The sequence below is a fragment of the Podarcis gaigeae genome (assembly GCF_964106915.1).
Source record: "Podarcis gaigeae genome assembly, chromosome: 12".
In the NCBI taxonomy this organism is placed as follows: Eukaryota; Metazoa; Chordata; class Lepidosauria; order Squamata; family Lacertidae; genus Podarcis; species Podarcis gaigeae.
The window spans coordinates 23213524-23226660 of record NC_139688.1 but is presented as its reverse complement, the minus strand read 5'-3'; positions in this window follow the sequence as shown (position 1 = coordinate 23226660).

The following is a 13137-nucleotide window of genomic DNA, read 5'->3' as shown; positions in this document are numbered from 1 at the left end:
GTCACATTTTTCCTGATTCTTGGTTGATCACAAGAAGCATGATCAGTGATAATGCTTCAAAGAAAGAAAATCTGATGTGGAACATTTGGTTCTGAATGAAAGCATCTAAAATTCTACTAGCAGCGTTTGTTAACTTCCAATATCCTTTTGCTCCCACCATTATTCATTTCAAGTGCCTTGCTCTCATTTTGTCCAATTTGTCAATAAAATATTGACCTGCATTAGATGTAGCACCATAGTGACTAAACCATAGTTTAGTGTTACATACAGAAGCCTGCTCTCCTCCCTCCTCTGGCTGCAGATTAGAAGCATCTGTTTCCATTTTAATTTAGTCACAGTCAATCGTTTCATCCAAACTAGGAAATGTAGTTAGTTTTAAATATGGTATATATTCAAACAGGTTAAGATCAGAAACCACTGTTTGAACTTGGCTTGTTTAGATAAACCATCATTTAAACTTACTAAGTTTGTTCCATTTTGGATGAAATAACAAATTGCAATTAATTTAATCTGGAAGCAAATGTTTCCAGTAATCTCCTCACAGCTATTTCAGATAAGTTAAAGATCACATAAGCCTGTACAGTGGTACCTCGGGTTAAGTACTTAATTCATTCTGGAGGTCCGTTCTTAACCAGAAACTGTTCTTAACCTGAAGCACCACTTTAGCTAATGGGGCCTCCTGCTGCCACCGCGCCGCCGGAGCACAATTTCTGTTCTCACCCTGAAACAAAGTTCTTAACCTGAAGCACTATTTCTGGGTTAGCGGAGTCTGTAACCTGAAGCGTATGTAACCCGAGGTACCACTGTATCTCATTCATGTAACACTATGGTTTAGTGTTACATCAAAATACATCAATTTGTTTTCCTCCTCCCACAAACCAACTTTCTATTTCTTTGTGCAGGGTAGATGGCTTCTAAGGTCCTTCCATCTCTATGATTTTATCACTTGCCCGACAGTTCAGTGTGATAGAGAGAATATCTGTCATTATCAAAAAACATACAGCAATAGGGAAATGAAGGAGAAGCTGTCCTACAGACTGCAGTGACTTGCTGGGTATATATAGCATAAGGAATCAGGCCATCTCTCAAGTACACTGATCCTGGGCTGCATAGGGTCTCTTATGTTAGTAGTAACACTTCAAACTTGACCCAGTAGCAGATTGCCAGTGCAAATCCCACAAGCAGTGTTATATACTGTCAGTAGCTTGCCCCCATAGGGAACCTGGTGACCACGTTCTGCACCACCTACAACCTCCAGACCAACCTCAAACATAACCCCACATGGAGTGCATTGCAGTCGTCCTGTGTGAAATTACCAACGCATGGACAACTGTGGTCAAGCAATCCCACTGAAACAACTTATAATAACGTTCATAACATAGGATTGTCATATCTCCCCAAACCTGTGCCAATGGTTTTTTTGTGCAACAAACCTTAGCTTCATGCCACTACAAAGGAAATTCTGTTAACAGGAGAGTTTTGCTTTGCTTTTTAGGCAGTAAACAAAGATTGTAACTGCAGCACTAATTGTACATTTTGCTCTAATTACAGTCAAGGAACAGTTATGGAAGAAGTTATGGAAAACGCTTGCACTGGCAATCATTCCTGGCAGCTTTGCACTGCAAGAGCCCTTTCTCTCCCCATGAGCCAAAGCCAGGCAAAAGCCATGCCATGCATGATATCACCACATATTGTTAATGTTGCACTTGTCACAAAGCACGTTTTGTCGCTAACGCAAGTTGTACCATGAGTAGCATATGGCACAACAGAAGGATCAATAGCAAAGTGTCAGGCATTGGATAAAATAATTCAGCCAGGATATCAGCACGACGGGCCTTTTAGATACAAATTACCATATTTTTCGCTCTATAAGACGCACCAGACCACAAGATGCGCCTAGTTTTTGGAGGAATAAAACAAGAAAAAAAATATTCTGAATCTCAGAAGCCAGAACAGCAAGAGGGATCGCTGCGCAGTGAAAGCAGCAATCCCTCTTGCTGTTCTGGCTTCTGGGATAGCTGCGCAGCCTGCACACACACATTTCTCCTTATTTTTTAGGAGGGAAAAAGTGAGTCTTATAGAGCAAAAAATACGGTAGGTTACCCATTTGTGAGGTAATGTAAACAATCAAAATCTAAGTGAACTAGTAAAAAAATTATTTGTCTTTCAGGTCTCCCTGTTCAAAACTTTATTATAAAACATCACATAATGTTGGCCTCATAATAAATTGTTAGAACCTAATGTCTCAAAATAATTATCTGGACAGTAATGCTGTAGAAAGCTATGGAGATAGTTACACTGTCAATATTCTGCTACACTGCGCCATACAGATATTCTTACTGTTTCGGCATTTAAGATTCCAATCTGATCAAAATAACTAATGGCACTGATTATTTAGTTCTCTTATTTTGTTGGTTTTCTCTAAAAAGCAAAGCAGGGGATTTATTTTAAGGGTTCTGTCTTTCCTGTTTATGAGGATCAAGTTATTAATCAACACCTTGTAAACATGGTTCAGATAAAACATCAACTGGTGGGCAAATACATATACAGTATACGAAAAGGGATCTGCAATCAGGAAAATGGAGGAAATAGGGGAGACACCATTGTATCCACATCTCATAACTTGATGTCCCTAGGGGACAGATAGAAAACCTGTGGACCTCCAGATGCTGTTGCACTCCAGGGCTTTCCCCAGGAAGGCTCATCTGGTGCCATCATGACATGCTTTTATGCACCAGGCAAAACATTTCTTTTTCACCAGGCCTCTGAGCTATGTGCTTACAATAATACAGAATTTAGTCCTACAATTGTCTTACAACAGCTTCTTGTTCACATGCCATCAGGACTGCAAGGATACATACAGCGATATTTTTGGTAGCTGTGCCTCTCAACTATGGCATTCCTGCAAAACTAACAAAAGCCCAATCTTTTGGCCAAACTACACATTACATACAAGTGTGTGTCTCTGTTGTATTTGTTTTTAAATTAAAAGCAGCCTCAGATGCCTGGAGCAAAGGAATAAGGGCGCTGGCATCCTAAAACTCTTTGCTGTCCTAGTGCGCATTTAGTATATAGAATGCCAACACCAACTACACAAGGGTAAATTTACAGGGATGAAAGCACACCTGTAAATTCACTGGGGGAGCATCTTGAGGAAACAAAAAGAGACAAAAAACCCCTTAAAACGGCAGCTTCCTGATGTGACTTTTTATTTTATTTTTTTAAAAAACTATTTTGATTTCATTACACACGTTTGCATTAAACAGTGTTTATTTTGCAGTTTTATATCATGCCTTCCTTGTTGTTTTTTTATTTCGAGCTGTACTCCCAATATGTTTTCACCTAAAAGTGTGAATGTGACAAAGATCAATGTTTTCACACACTTGCATCAAATAAGCAAACCCACTGGGGGACCAGAATTAGCCACAGTTCCCCGCTGAGTGTACACTAGGAGGTAAATCCAGGTTTATCCTGCATAATGTATGAAATAGCCCTCAAATCTTATCTACCACCTTATCTACTAATCAATAGCATTGACTGCACTGAAACCATGATCATATGTGAAAGCTGAAGCAATTCTGAATTAAGGGCAGCACTGCACAATGGAATATGTTTGAAACAAATAATAAAATTCCAAACATATAAATCAGATTGGTCAGGTGTAGGGATGGTGGAGAAATTAAATTCAAGTTCACATTTAAAGGCAAACCACCCTAATTTAACGCTTTCCGAAGCGATATGCAACAGAAAGACAGATAACATTCAAAATTAACATTTATCTTAATTTTGCAATGCAGTCACTTCAGCCAAGTAAGGTGTACAAATATGCATATATTAAAGTATTCCTATATTAGTGAAAATTATACACACATACAAACATATATGCATATATAAAATATGTTGTATATATTGTAACTCACTCTATGATCTTTGGATGAAAGGACGTATATAAATATAACACACACACACAAAAATTATTAGAGTAACTTGCTTTTAAAATGTACCGTATATATTTTCAAAACAACATGCAAAAATGTGTCAGCTAGGAGAAATTCACAGCAAAATGCTGGTGAATTTCCATGAGGATCTTTTTTTTATTATCTGTAATTGCTGCAGAATGGAGAACTGAATTTAAGACCGCGGGTGTGGTGGGGGTGGAATCAGGAACTGGGAGAACCAAACCCAACAGATTCGTTCATCCCTAGTCAGCTGTAAATTCTCCCGCACTCTCCCAGCTGCCTTAAGCCATCCTTCACTCTCATTCTCTCTCTGTCTTGTCACTCACTTTTTCAATCCTAAGCTATTAATCACCCTGAAATACTCCATAGCATGTTTCAAGCCTGCTTATTTTTGCACTTTTAACAATGTTTCGTTTGGAATTATTACACTATACACAAGGTATGCTAAAATAATATTTTCAGAGGGAAAGAGCTTCTCGCATAACTATTTTTATATTTCCTGTTCAGTGTTTCTTTAAGTGGTTAGTAAAAACTTCTGTTATTCGGAGAGGCAAAAAAAGCAAATCAGCTCTACTTTGGAGTTTGCCGCATCTCCTTTTGATGACATTTTTTTCTGGCTTTCACAGTGAAACATAGTGATGGGCAGTCCTAGTAGTTACAGCTGCTGCTGCTGTTGTTCTTTTAGAAAGAGAGTAGTATTTCAAAACAGCCCTCTAATTACTTGTTTTAATTCCAAGAAGATAGCTGTTTTCAGTTAAGACAAACAGTCTCCATTTTGGAACTTGAAAGCAGAATGTTTGGTGCATTGTTTTGAAAGAAAGTTGTCATTCACTAACCTGCTACCCTCCAGATGTTTCTGGACTGCAGCTGCCATTAGCCCCACTGAGCAGAGCATGCTGGGAGTTGGAGTCCAAAGCATTTTTAAGGGATCCTGGATGCTGAAAGCTGCAAGGGAGCACCTGACTGATGGCTTGCATTTATGGGTGGGCTATGGATCATTTTAGAGTAATTGTTTATTTGAAAAGATCAATACCATAGGGCAGGGCTGAGGAACTTTCTGTAGTAATGGAAGTTGTAGTTCAGCAACATCTGAGAGACTGGAGCCTCTCCATCCTGCCATGGGCAGTGATCCAATCAACCAAATTTGATTTCATCAATCCCACCTGTAACCTAAGATTGCTGCTCCAGGCTTAGCAACCTAGTCCTCCAACCAATGCAGTTGCCAACCAACAGATCTGAAGAATGAAACAACTGTGGTTTGACCATATTCCAAATGCAAAAAGGCTGGAAAGAAGATTCATGGAAATTACCACATTGAGAGAACTTGGTCTCTGAGGAACTTTTCGTCACTCAGAATGGTAATGGTATCTGTAATGTGCTCAACACTTTTCACTTAATCCCTCCCCCCTTTTTTGGTGCTATTTTACTTTTCATGGGACTCGAGCTACATGCTGTTTCCTGATAATGCTCATCAAATGCATTAGCACAGAGACACTCATCCTCCCTTCCTCCCTTAAGGGGTTTCTTCAGTCTGTTTCCCTCCCTTACTTTGTCCTGTGCTGTTTTATACAAAAGCTTTGAAATTACCCTTCACGACAAAGCGATCTTAGACAGATTAATTTTTGTTCTTCCATAAAATGAAATCACCACCACTCTTTGGGCCTGATTGGAATCTGAGTATTGCACAAACATCAGCCATGTTTTGTGGGCAGCAGTACTCGCAGATTTCCCTTCCTACCTTTCACGAAATAAATATCAGTTTCAGCTGATATTTTTTGCCAAGGGCGAGATCTTCAACTGTGCAAAGTTTCTTCTCACAGTTGGTTATATAACTCGTTCCGGGGACATGACCCAAGTGTCAAAATTGTCCATCGCTTCATCTAAAAACTACCCAAGTAAATTGACCAAGTATGTTGATGACTGCAGTCCCATGGGGATCCCTGTACCTTAGAAGGCAGAGGCAAACATTTGTGAGCCATGCGCTGCCCTCAGCATGACTTTGACACAGAGATTCAGTCGAGATAAATGAAAGTACTTCTTCACACAGCGCATAGTAAACTATGGAACTTGCTCTCACACGAGGCAGCGTTGGCCATCAGCTTGAATGGCTTTAAAAGAGGATTAGACAAATTCATGGAGGATGAGGCTAACAAAGGCTACTAGCTTCATGGTCAGAGGCATCAATGTAGTTGCTGGAAACCACAGGTAGAGTGAGTGCTGTCATGCTCAAGTCCTGCTTGCAGGTTTCCCACAGGCATCTGAGTGACTACTGTGGTCAAGATAGGTCATTGGCCTGATCTAGCAAGGTCTTCTTCTGTGAACATGGTTCTTCTGTGAACATGCTTGGCACACCCATGAGGCAATGCAAGCTTGCCCCAGGGGGGCAGCAATTCCAGCCCCACAGAATGCATCACCTTCTGCCATCTCCATGTCCACAGTAGCAATGATGGCCACAGCACGTCCCTCAGAGGCCAGACCTGCTGCCTCCTTGGCAGCTCCCCCATGCCGCTTCTACAGTGGCCTCTCGGCATATAGAAAGTGCTGCTGGTTTCCTCCTACTCCTAAGGAGGACATGGTAATCTCTGGGGTCTCTTGGACTCTGCACCCACCTAGCACAGCACACCCACCCACACCCTGCAACAGCCTTTGATTCCCACTTCAACTGTTGGGTAAGATTTGATTTGATTCCCCTCCCCCTTTTCCCCAATGTAGATATTTATTCCTTTGTTCCCAATGTAGATCTTCATTCACCCCTTCTTCCCTGGCAGGGGAAGCTCCATCTTGTGGTTTGCCTGAGGTGCCAAAATGTCTTGGGTCAGCCCTGGGTGGAACTGCGGCCTCAGTCTGCTGCCCAAGTCCTAACTGTTGATAGGCAACTTCAGGGCTGCTTCTCCTCCTGCTTAGGGAACTTTTATCTTTCAATTGGACTTGGACCAGGCAGACGTGCAAACAGAGGAGTGTCCTCTTCAAAACTGAACCACTTCTGGGAGGGGTGCCTTTTACATCTGAAGCACTGTGGCTCAGCGCTTTTAAAATACTGTCCAAGTATCAGAATTTTTTTTCCTTGCTCTCCTTCAGGCCAAACTAAAATTGAGGCCCGTTTGGCTGTGACATAAACAGTGGCCTGGAGCCAATGAAAAGCAGCATGCACTCAGGCTGCAATATGAGCTGGGTTCCTGGGAGACTGGAAAAGACTTGAGTAACAGCTGTCTCGTTTTAATTGCTTACTATTTCCAGAGTTCTTATAACAACCTCAGTTTCAGTTTCTATCAAAGACCCCAATAAACAATATAAATCTCTCCCTCTCTCTTTGTCAAAACGCTGTACAAATGGTTTTAAGTACTAGTTTTGTAATCACAGAGAACCGTCTGCAAAGTGAAAGCATCTTTTCGATCGCCCTGCTTCCTTTTCGTCTTCCTGATTCCCCTTGCCTTCACCCTCCCCCAATCCAGCTTCCTTGCCAAAACACAAAAGGCTGTACACAGCGCAATGCTAGGCTTGCTGCACTCCAAATAAAGTTAAGGAGTTGTGGGTGGCCCCTTTGTCCATGTCAGCCAGCTGGGCACCCTCCAGTGTTTAATCTGTAAACTCAGATGTGCCAAGATTAAAACACAGGTGGAAGCTGTACCTTTGCCCCAGGAGGCTCTGGCCCCATCAAACCATAGGAAGAAGGGAGATTCAACTTGAATATATTTTTCTTTGCTCTAGGCAAGTGCCGGGAAAATAATCCCAGTTAACCCATCACATAAGGAGATGCCACCACTGGCTTGGTAAATATATTCCCAGGGATACTACAGCAGAGGGACCTGATTCACAATCAATGTTTGGGCTGTATAACATCTTTCTTACAAATACTACACAGGATTTATATAAGATACAGATTCAAATAATGAACAGTGGGTGTGTACTTTCTACACCAGCCTCTCCTTCTCCATCCCCAGTCACACCCACACCCAGGATCTTCTTCCACCTCCCCGTTGTACTGCCAGTTCATGACATCAAGGATATTTTGCTTGTTTGCAAACAAAGTGCTATTTTTCTAGGGGAAAAAGATGCTGGAACTCACCATGTTCTCTTATAATGACAATGGTAACCAACTGAGTTCCAGTGAGTTCCAGCTGGGGAAAAAGCCCTGCAAATACCTATACAGTATATTCAAAGTAATTTCAAAACTTACAAAAGAAGGTGCTGTCCAATAAACAAGCACCTTTTAGATAGGTCTAAAGGGTCACAATGGTTTACTCCAACCCAATAATGATGGCTAAGCGGCTTAGTCATGCTGGCCACATGACCCGGAAGCTGTACGCCGGCTCCCTCGGCCAATAAAGCGAGATGAGCGCCGCAACCCCAGAGTCGTCCGCGACTGGGCCTAACGATCAGGGGTCCCTTTACCTTTACTATGCATGTCTACAAAGCCACAAACCCCCTTGAGTTCACATGAACTTATTTCCAAAGAGTGTTGTGCATAGCATATGTAGGATTGCTGTCTAAACGTTTCAGCCTCAATTATCATTTGCATTGTTTAAATAGGCTATGGCCAGTTGCCATGCATAGTCATCCTACAAGACAGCAGTGCCACTAATGGCAACCACTGAGATACTGAAGCTGGAATTGATAATTCTAGAAGAAAATGTTGTATGTACACAGCCTTAGCATCCATACCAATGCTGGCAGGCAGCTTCATGGGGAAAGCACCGGTCACGATGGCAGAACATCCTTCCTATACCGCGAGCCACAATTTCCCCCGTATATATAATAGGTAGTGTCTGAACCTCTTTGATTATGTCCTTCGAAAGGACTGCCCTTGAGGGTGATACAAGATACCACAATGGCTTCCTTGAAACCCAGTTGGGATGAGAAATGGCAGTTCCAGTCCCACGGAGCTGTGTTGGAAACTCAAAGTGTTCTGCTTATGGGTGCTCTGCAATTAAATTAACGTGCAAACTTTCTTTGAGATGGTGAAAGGCAGGGAAGGGGAGAAAGAAGAATATACGTGCTTGGTTCCCTTCCCACCAGCCACTTTAAAACTAGTGGTATAGTTAGACTAAAAAGAGCTTCCCACGTCTGCTCCTCAGGCTTCTGTTATCCCAGCAGTCTTGGGGGAAAAACTATTCAGAGGCTGGAACGAACAAGACTCCTGCTCACTTAGACCTCCGGTGATCTGGAAGCTCCATGACAAGGAGAAGCACACAGTGAGATTCACATAATAAAGGGGTTCCTCTCAGAGTACGGCTGGTGTTAACTGTGTGTCTTTGTTAAAATGGTATATTCAGAATCATCTTCTGCATTATTTTGCCACGTGATTCAGCGACATATTTTTTTTCTTATCCATCCTCTTCAAGAACCCTGTTTTCATTCATACAGTACTCCTCTTTACCTTCAGGGCTTATTTTGGGTCTCTTAAGGACTGCTGCCTTTTTCTTCAAATTCCCAGGTATCAGACATGTATGGACCCCTTCTCTGAAAGCTAGGGAGAGCATGAGAGGGAAGAAAGAGGGGAGGTAGAGCAGTAGGGAGAGAAGGAACTGCCCTTTGCTGCCCACACAGCTATGATCAGTTCCATAGGTACAAAAAAGAAAATAGCAAATGCACAAAAAAACTGCTGACCATTGAAATTCCAATTGTAGCTTATATCAGAAAAGCAGTGATTTAGTACTAGGAGAATTCATTCTGGAATCACCCACAGATTATCCTTTAGCATTCCATTGCCATTTTATTCCAACTTTTCCATATTCATTTTGTGCCCCTACCCTCCTGACAATTAAGCATCACAAGCCATACAGTGGACGAAGCGGACTCTGATCTACAAAAGCTTTTGCCACACTAAGATTTGCTAGTTTTCAGGGTGCCACAAGACTTTTTGAGGGCTTCCAGACCTGTTCATTAAGCATTCATCTTGGCTTGCTTGCACTGAATTTGTAAGGAGGTTATGTGACATCGAGTGTTTATTTAGCATCCGTTCTGGGTTATTTGTGGGAAGATTATACAATGTCAAGCAACTGTTATCCCACACTTTCCAGTGCAGTTCCCCATCACTTTCCTTACTGCTGTAGTCTGGACTTTTTAATGAATCAAGATTGTTACCAAAGAGTGCCAAATCCACTTTAATTGTGCAACCTGAATTTGTTGGTGAGCTGTTTAATCTCAACCCCCCCCCCCATAGCAGCAGATTGGAGGTGTTGCATTTGTACTAGGAAGAATATAGCCCACAGTATATACTGAAGGCTACCAGTGAAACTCTAATGCAGACAAGTAAGAGATGTTGCACTCCACTTCTCCAGCCCTTTAATCTCTCCTTTTATTTACTCTTTAAGATAATTAGCAGAGGCCATCCAACCAGTTACCCTCAGCCAAGCAAATGCAGCTAACTCTGAGGGAGGAGGCAAGTTCAGTGTGATGAATGAAGCTCAGTGTAGCAGCAAATTCCATTCCAAAATAATTTTCAATTCAAAGGCTCCATTTAAGGGATAATGATGGGGGCTCAGGATTAATCAGTGGCTGGGGGAGATGATAGCCCAAGGCAAACCCACAGGCCATTAACCCTTGCGGGTCACATTATACCCACAGGAAATGCACCAGGTCAAGTTCATTGTTCCTATTATAAATTCTCATAGGAAAAGAAAAAGGTGAAGCTGAAATGTTTATATATGTTTTCCGTCTTCAGCTCCAAGTGATGTTGGATGGCTTTTGGCAAGCCCTGTGTATTTCACCTCAGAGAGAGATTTTGTTAGACTTGACACCAAAGGCAGCATAAGTGGATTTTCTATATATATATGTGCGTGTGTGTGTGTGTAAAAACCTGGGAAGCATTTGAAGTTCTCAACGGTGGAGCGAACAATGCAACAGAGAACAAAGGAAATGGTTGTGCAGGAGATCAGAGAGGGCCATTCCACACCTGGGTAAACCAGCCCACCTCTAGCCAAACCTACAGTGTTTTATTCACATACACATCACCAACATGGATCAAGGTGTTTGTTGCTGTTGAGATGCCATTTGAACAGTAGTGGGATTGGCACAAAGCAAGATTTGATCAGACAAAACACCTGGTTTTTTGGGAGGGGGGATTACAAATCATTGTGGTGACTAGCTAAGCAAAAATTAAAATTAAACAGCGTCAAAGGCCTTGGAGAAACCAACTAAGTGTCTGCTCCATCTCTGCTGGAAGAGTGTTGAACAGCATTGGACCAGTGGTACAAAATGCCCAGCTTCTAGTGAAAGCCAGCTGGGCCTCTGTAACAGCGGATGACGGACAACTAAATATATGTTGTCCTCCCACAGCCATAGCAATTTGAAAATACAGAGTAAAAAAAAAAAAAATTAGATAAAGTGCTTTATTTTATTCCATGAGAGCTGGTCTTTGCTCAGTAAGATTGCAGTGCTGTGTATGCTTTCTTAGGATTCAGCTGAACTAATCGCTGCACGATTTTTTTTTTAGATTCAGGTAGGTAGCCATGTTGGTCTGACGCAGTCGAAATAAAAAATTAAAAAATTGTCCAGTAGCACCTTATGGACCAACTCAGTTTGTTCTGGTATAAGCTTTTGTGTGCATGCACACAAAAGCTTATACCCAGAACAAACTGAGTTGATCTCTAAGGTGCTACTGGACAATTTTTTTAAAATGTTTGTTTTTTGTCATACAGCTTCCTCTATGAGTTTAAGAGAAACGGCAGGCATGATCCAAGGGCTTGCAATCGCACCTGTAAATGCCGCAAGTTGCATCCAAGTCCATATATGCATGTGAGCGTGTTTATGATTACGCTTCCCCTTTCTGCTGTGATAGCCTTCAGCTGCAAAGCTGAGCTCTCTATTCCTGCACCCTCACAAACGCCCACCTCCAAAGTTAGGATCAAGAGTTGAGGGTCATCTTTTTATGGAACAGAGGAGGCAGCTGTGAAGTTTAGATTAGAAGCTGGCCTTGGTGGCCCTTGCAACCTGTTGGATCCCTGATTAGAAATATAAAGCAGATTCTCAGCTTTCATGTTAACAAAAACGTGTTTAACTTCCTTTTGAGGAAAGCCTTGGAGATGCAAAGCAGGCGCCAGGGATAAAAAGAACTAACAGCTGGGCCTGTCTTTCCAGATATGGTGGGAAGGGAGGGGGGGTGCTCTGCAGAGGGTGATCATCTCATTCCTTAAGCACCTTCCTGGGATTCAGAGGCCCCAAGTTCCATTTCCAACTCTGCCACAGAAAATCTGTATGATGGTAACCAGAGAAATAAATGTGTTTTGTCATCGCCTCAGTTCCACTTCCAATGAAATGGGATGCTGAAGTCTACTAAGGGCTATCTCAAAGAAACTACAGTGGTACCTTGGGTTAAGTACTTAATTCGTTCCGGTGGTCCATTCTTAACCTGAAACTGTTCTTAACCTGAAGACCACTTTAGTTAATGGGGCCTCCTGCTGCTACCGCGCCGCCGGAGCCAGATTTCTGTTCTTATCCTGAAGCAAAGTTCTTAACCTGAAGCACTATTTCTGGGTTAACGGAGTGTGTAACCTGAAGCATATGTAACCTGAAGCGTATGTAACCCGAGGTACCACTGTATAACTAAACCTTTGATAAGGACATCTTCATTGCTCCAATGAATAGTTTGTTGTTTTGGAAAGTCCCCAAATGACTGCCACAAAATGAAATTGGTAGGGTTGAGAGTCTTCCTCGGTTCTGAATAAATGCTATTTTCATGTAAAAGGAATAACAGTAGAGTCAGAAGGACAAATGTCTGTACCTTACAGATGCATTGTCCAGTAGTTTTTTGTGCTGGGCTGATCTCCAGATTCTAAGGTTGTCGCCAGATTAACGAAATCTTAGCTGAGTATCACCCTTTCATTTTATGAGGGCCTTAAAAACCTATTTGTTTTCCTTGGCTTTTCCTGGAGTGGTTTGTTAGGGTTGTTTTATGACACTGCTGGTGGTTCTGAATTGTATATTCTGTTAGATTTGTGTAGTTTGGGCTGGAGGGGTGTTTTAAAAATCATTGCTGGTTTTTATTAGGTAAACGGCGTTTCCGTGTGCTGCACTGGCTCGCCAGATGCAGCTTGTCACGCTGGCCACGTGACCCGGAAGTGTCTTCGGACAGCGCTGCCCCCTGGCCTCTTAAGCGAGATGGGCGCGCAACCCCAGAGTCGGACACGACTGGCCCATACAGGCAGGGGTACCTTTACCTTAGGTATTTTGAAATGGT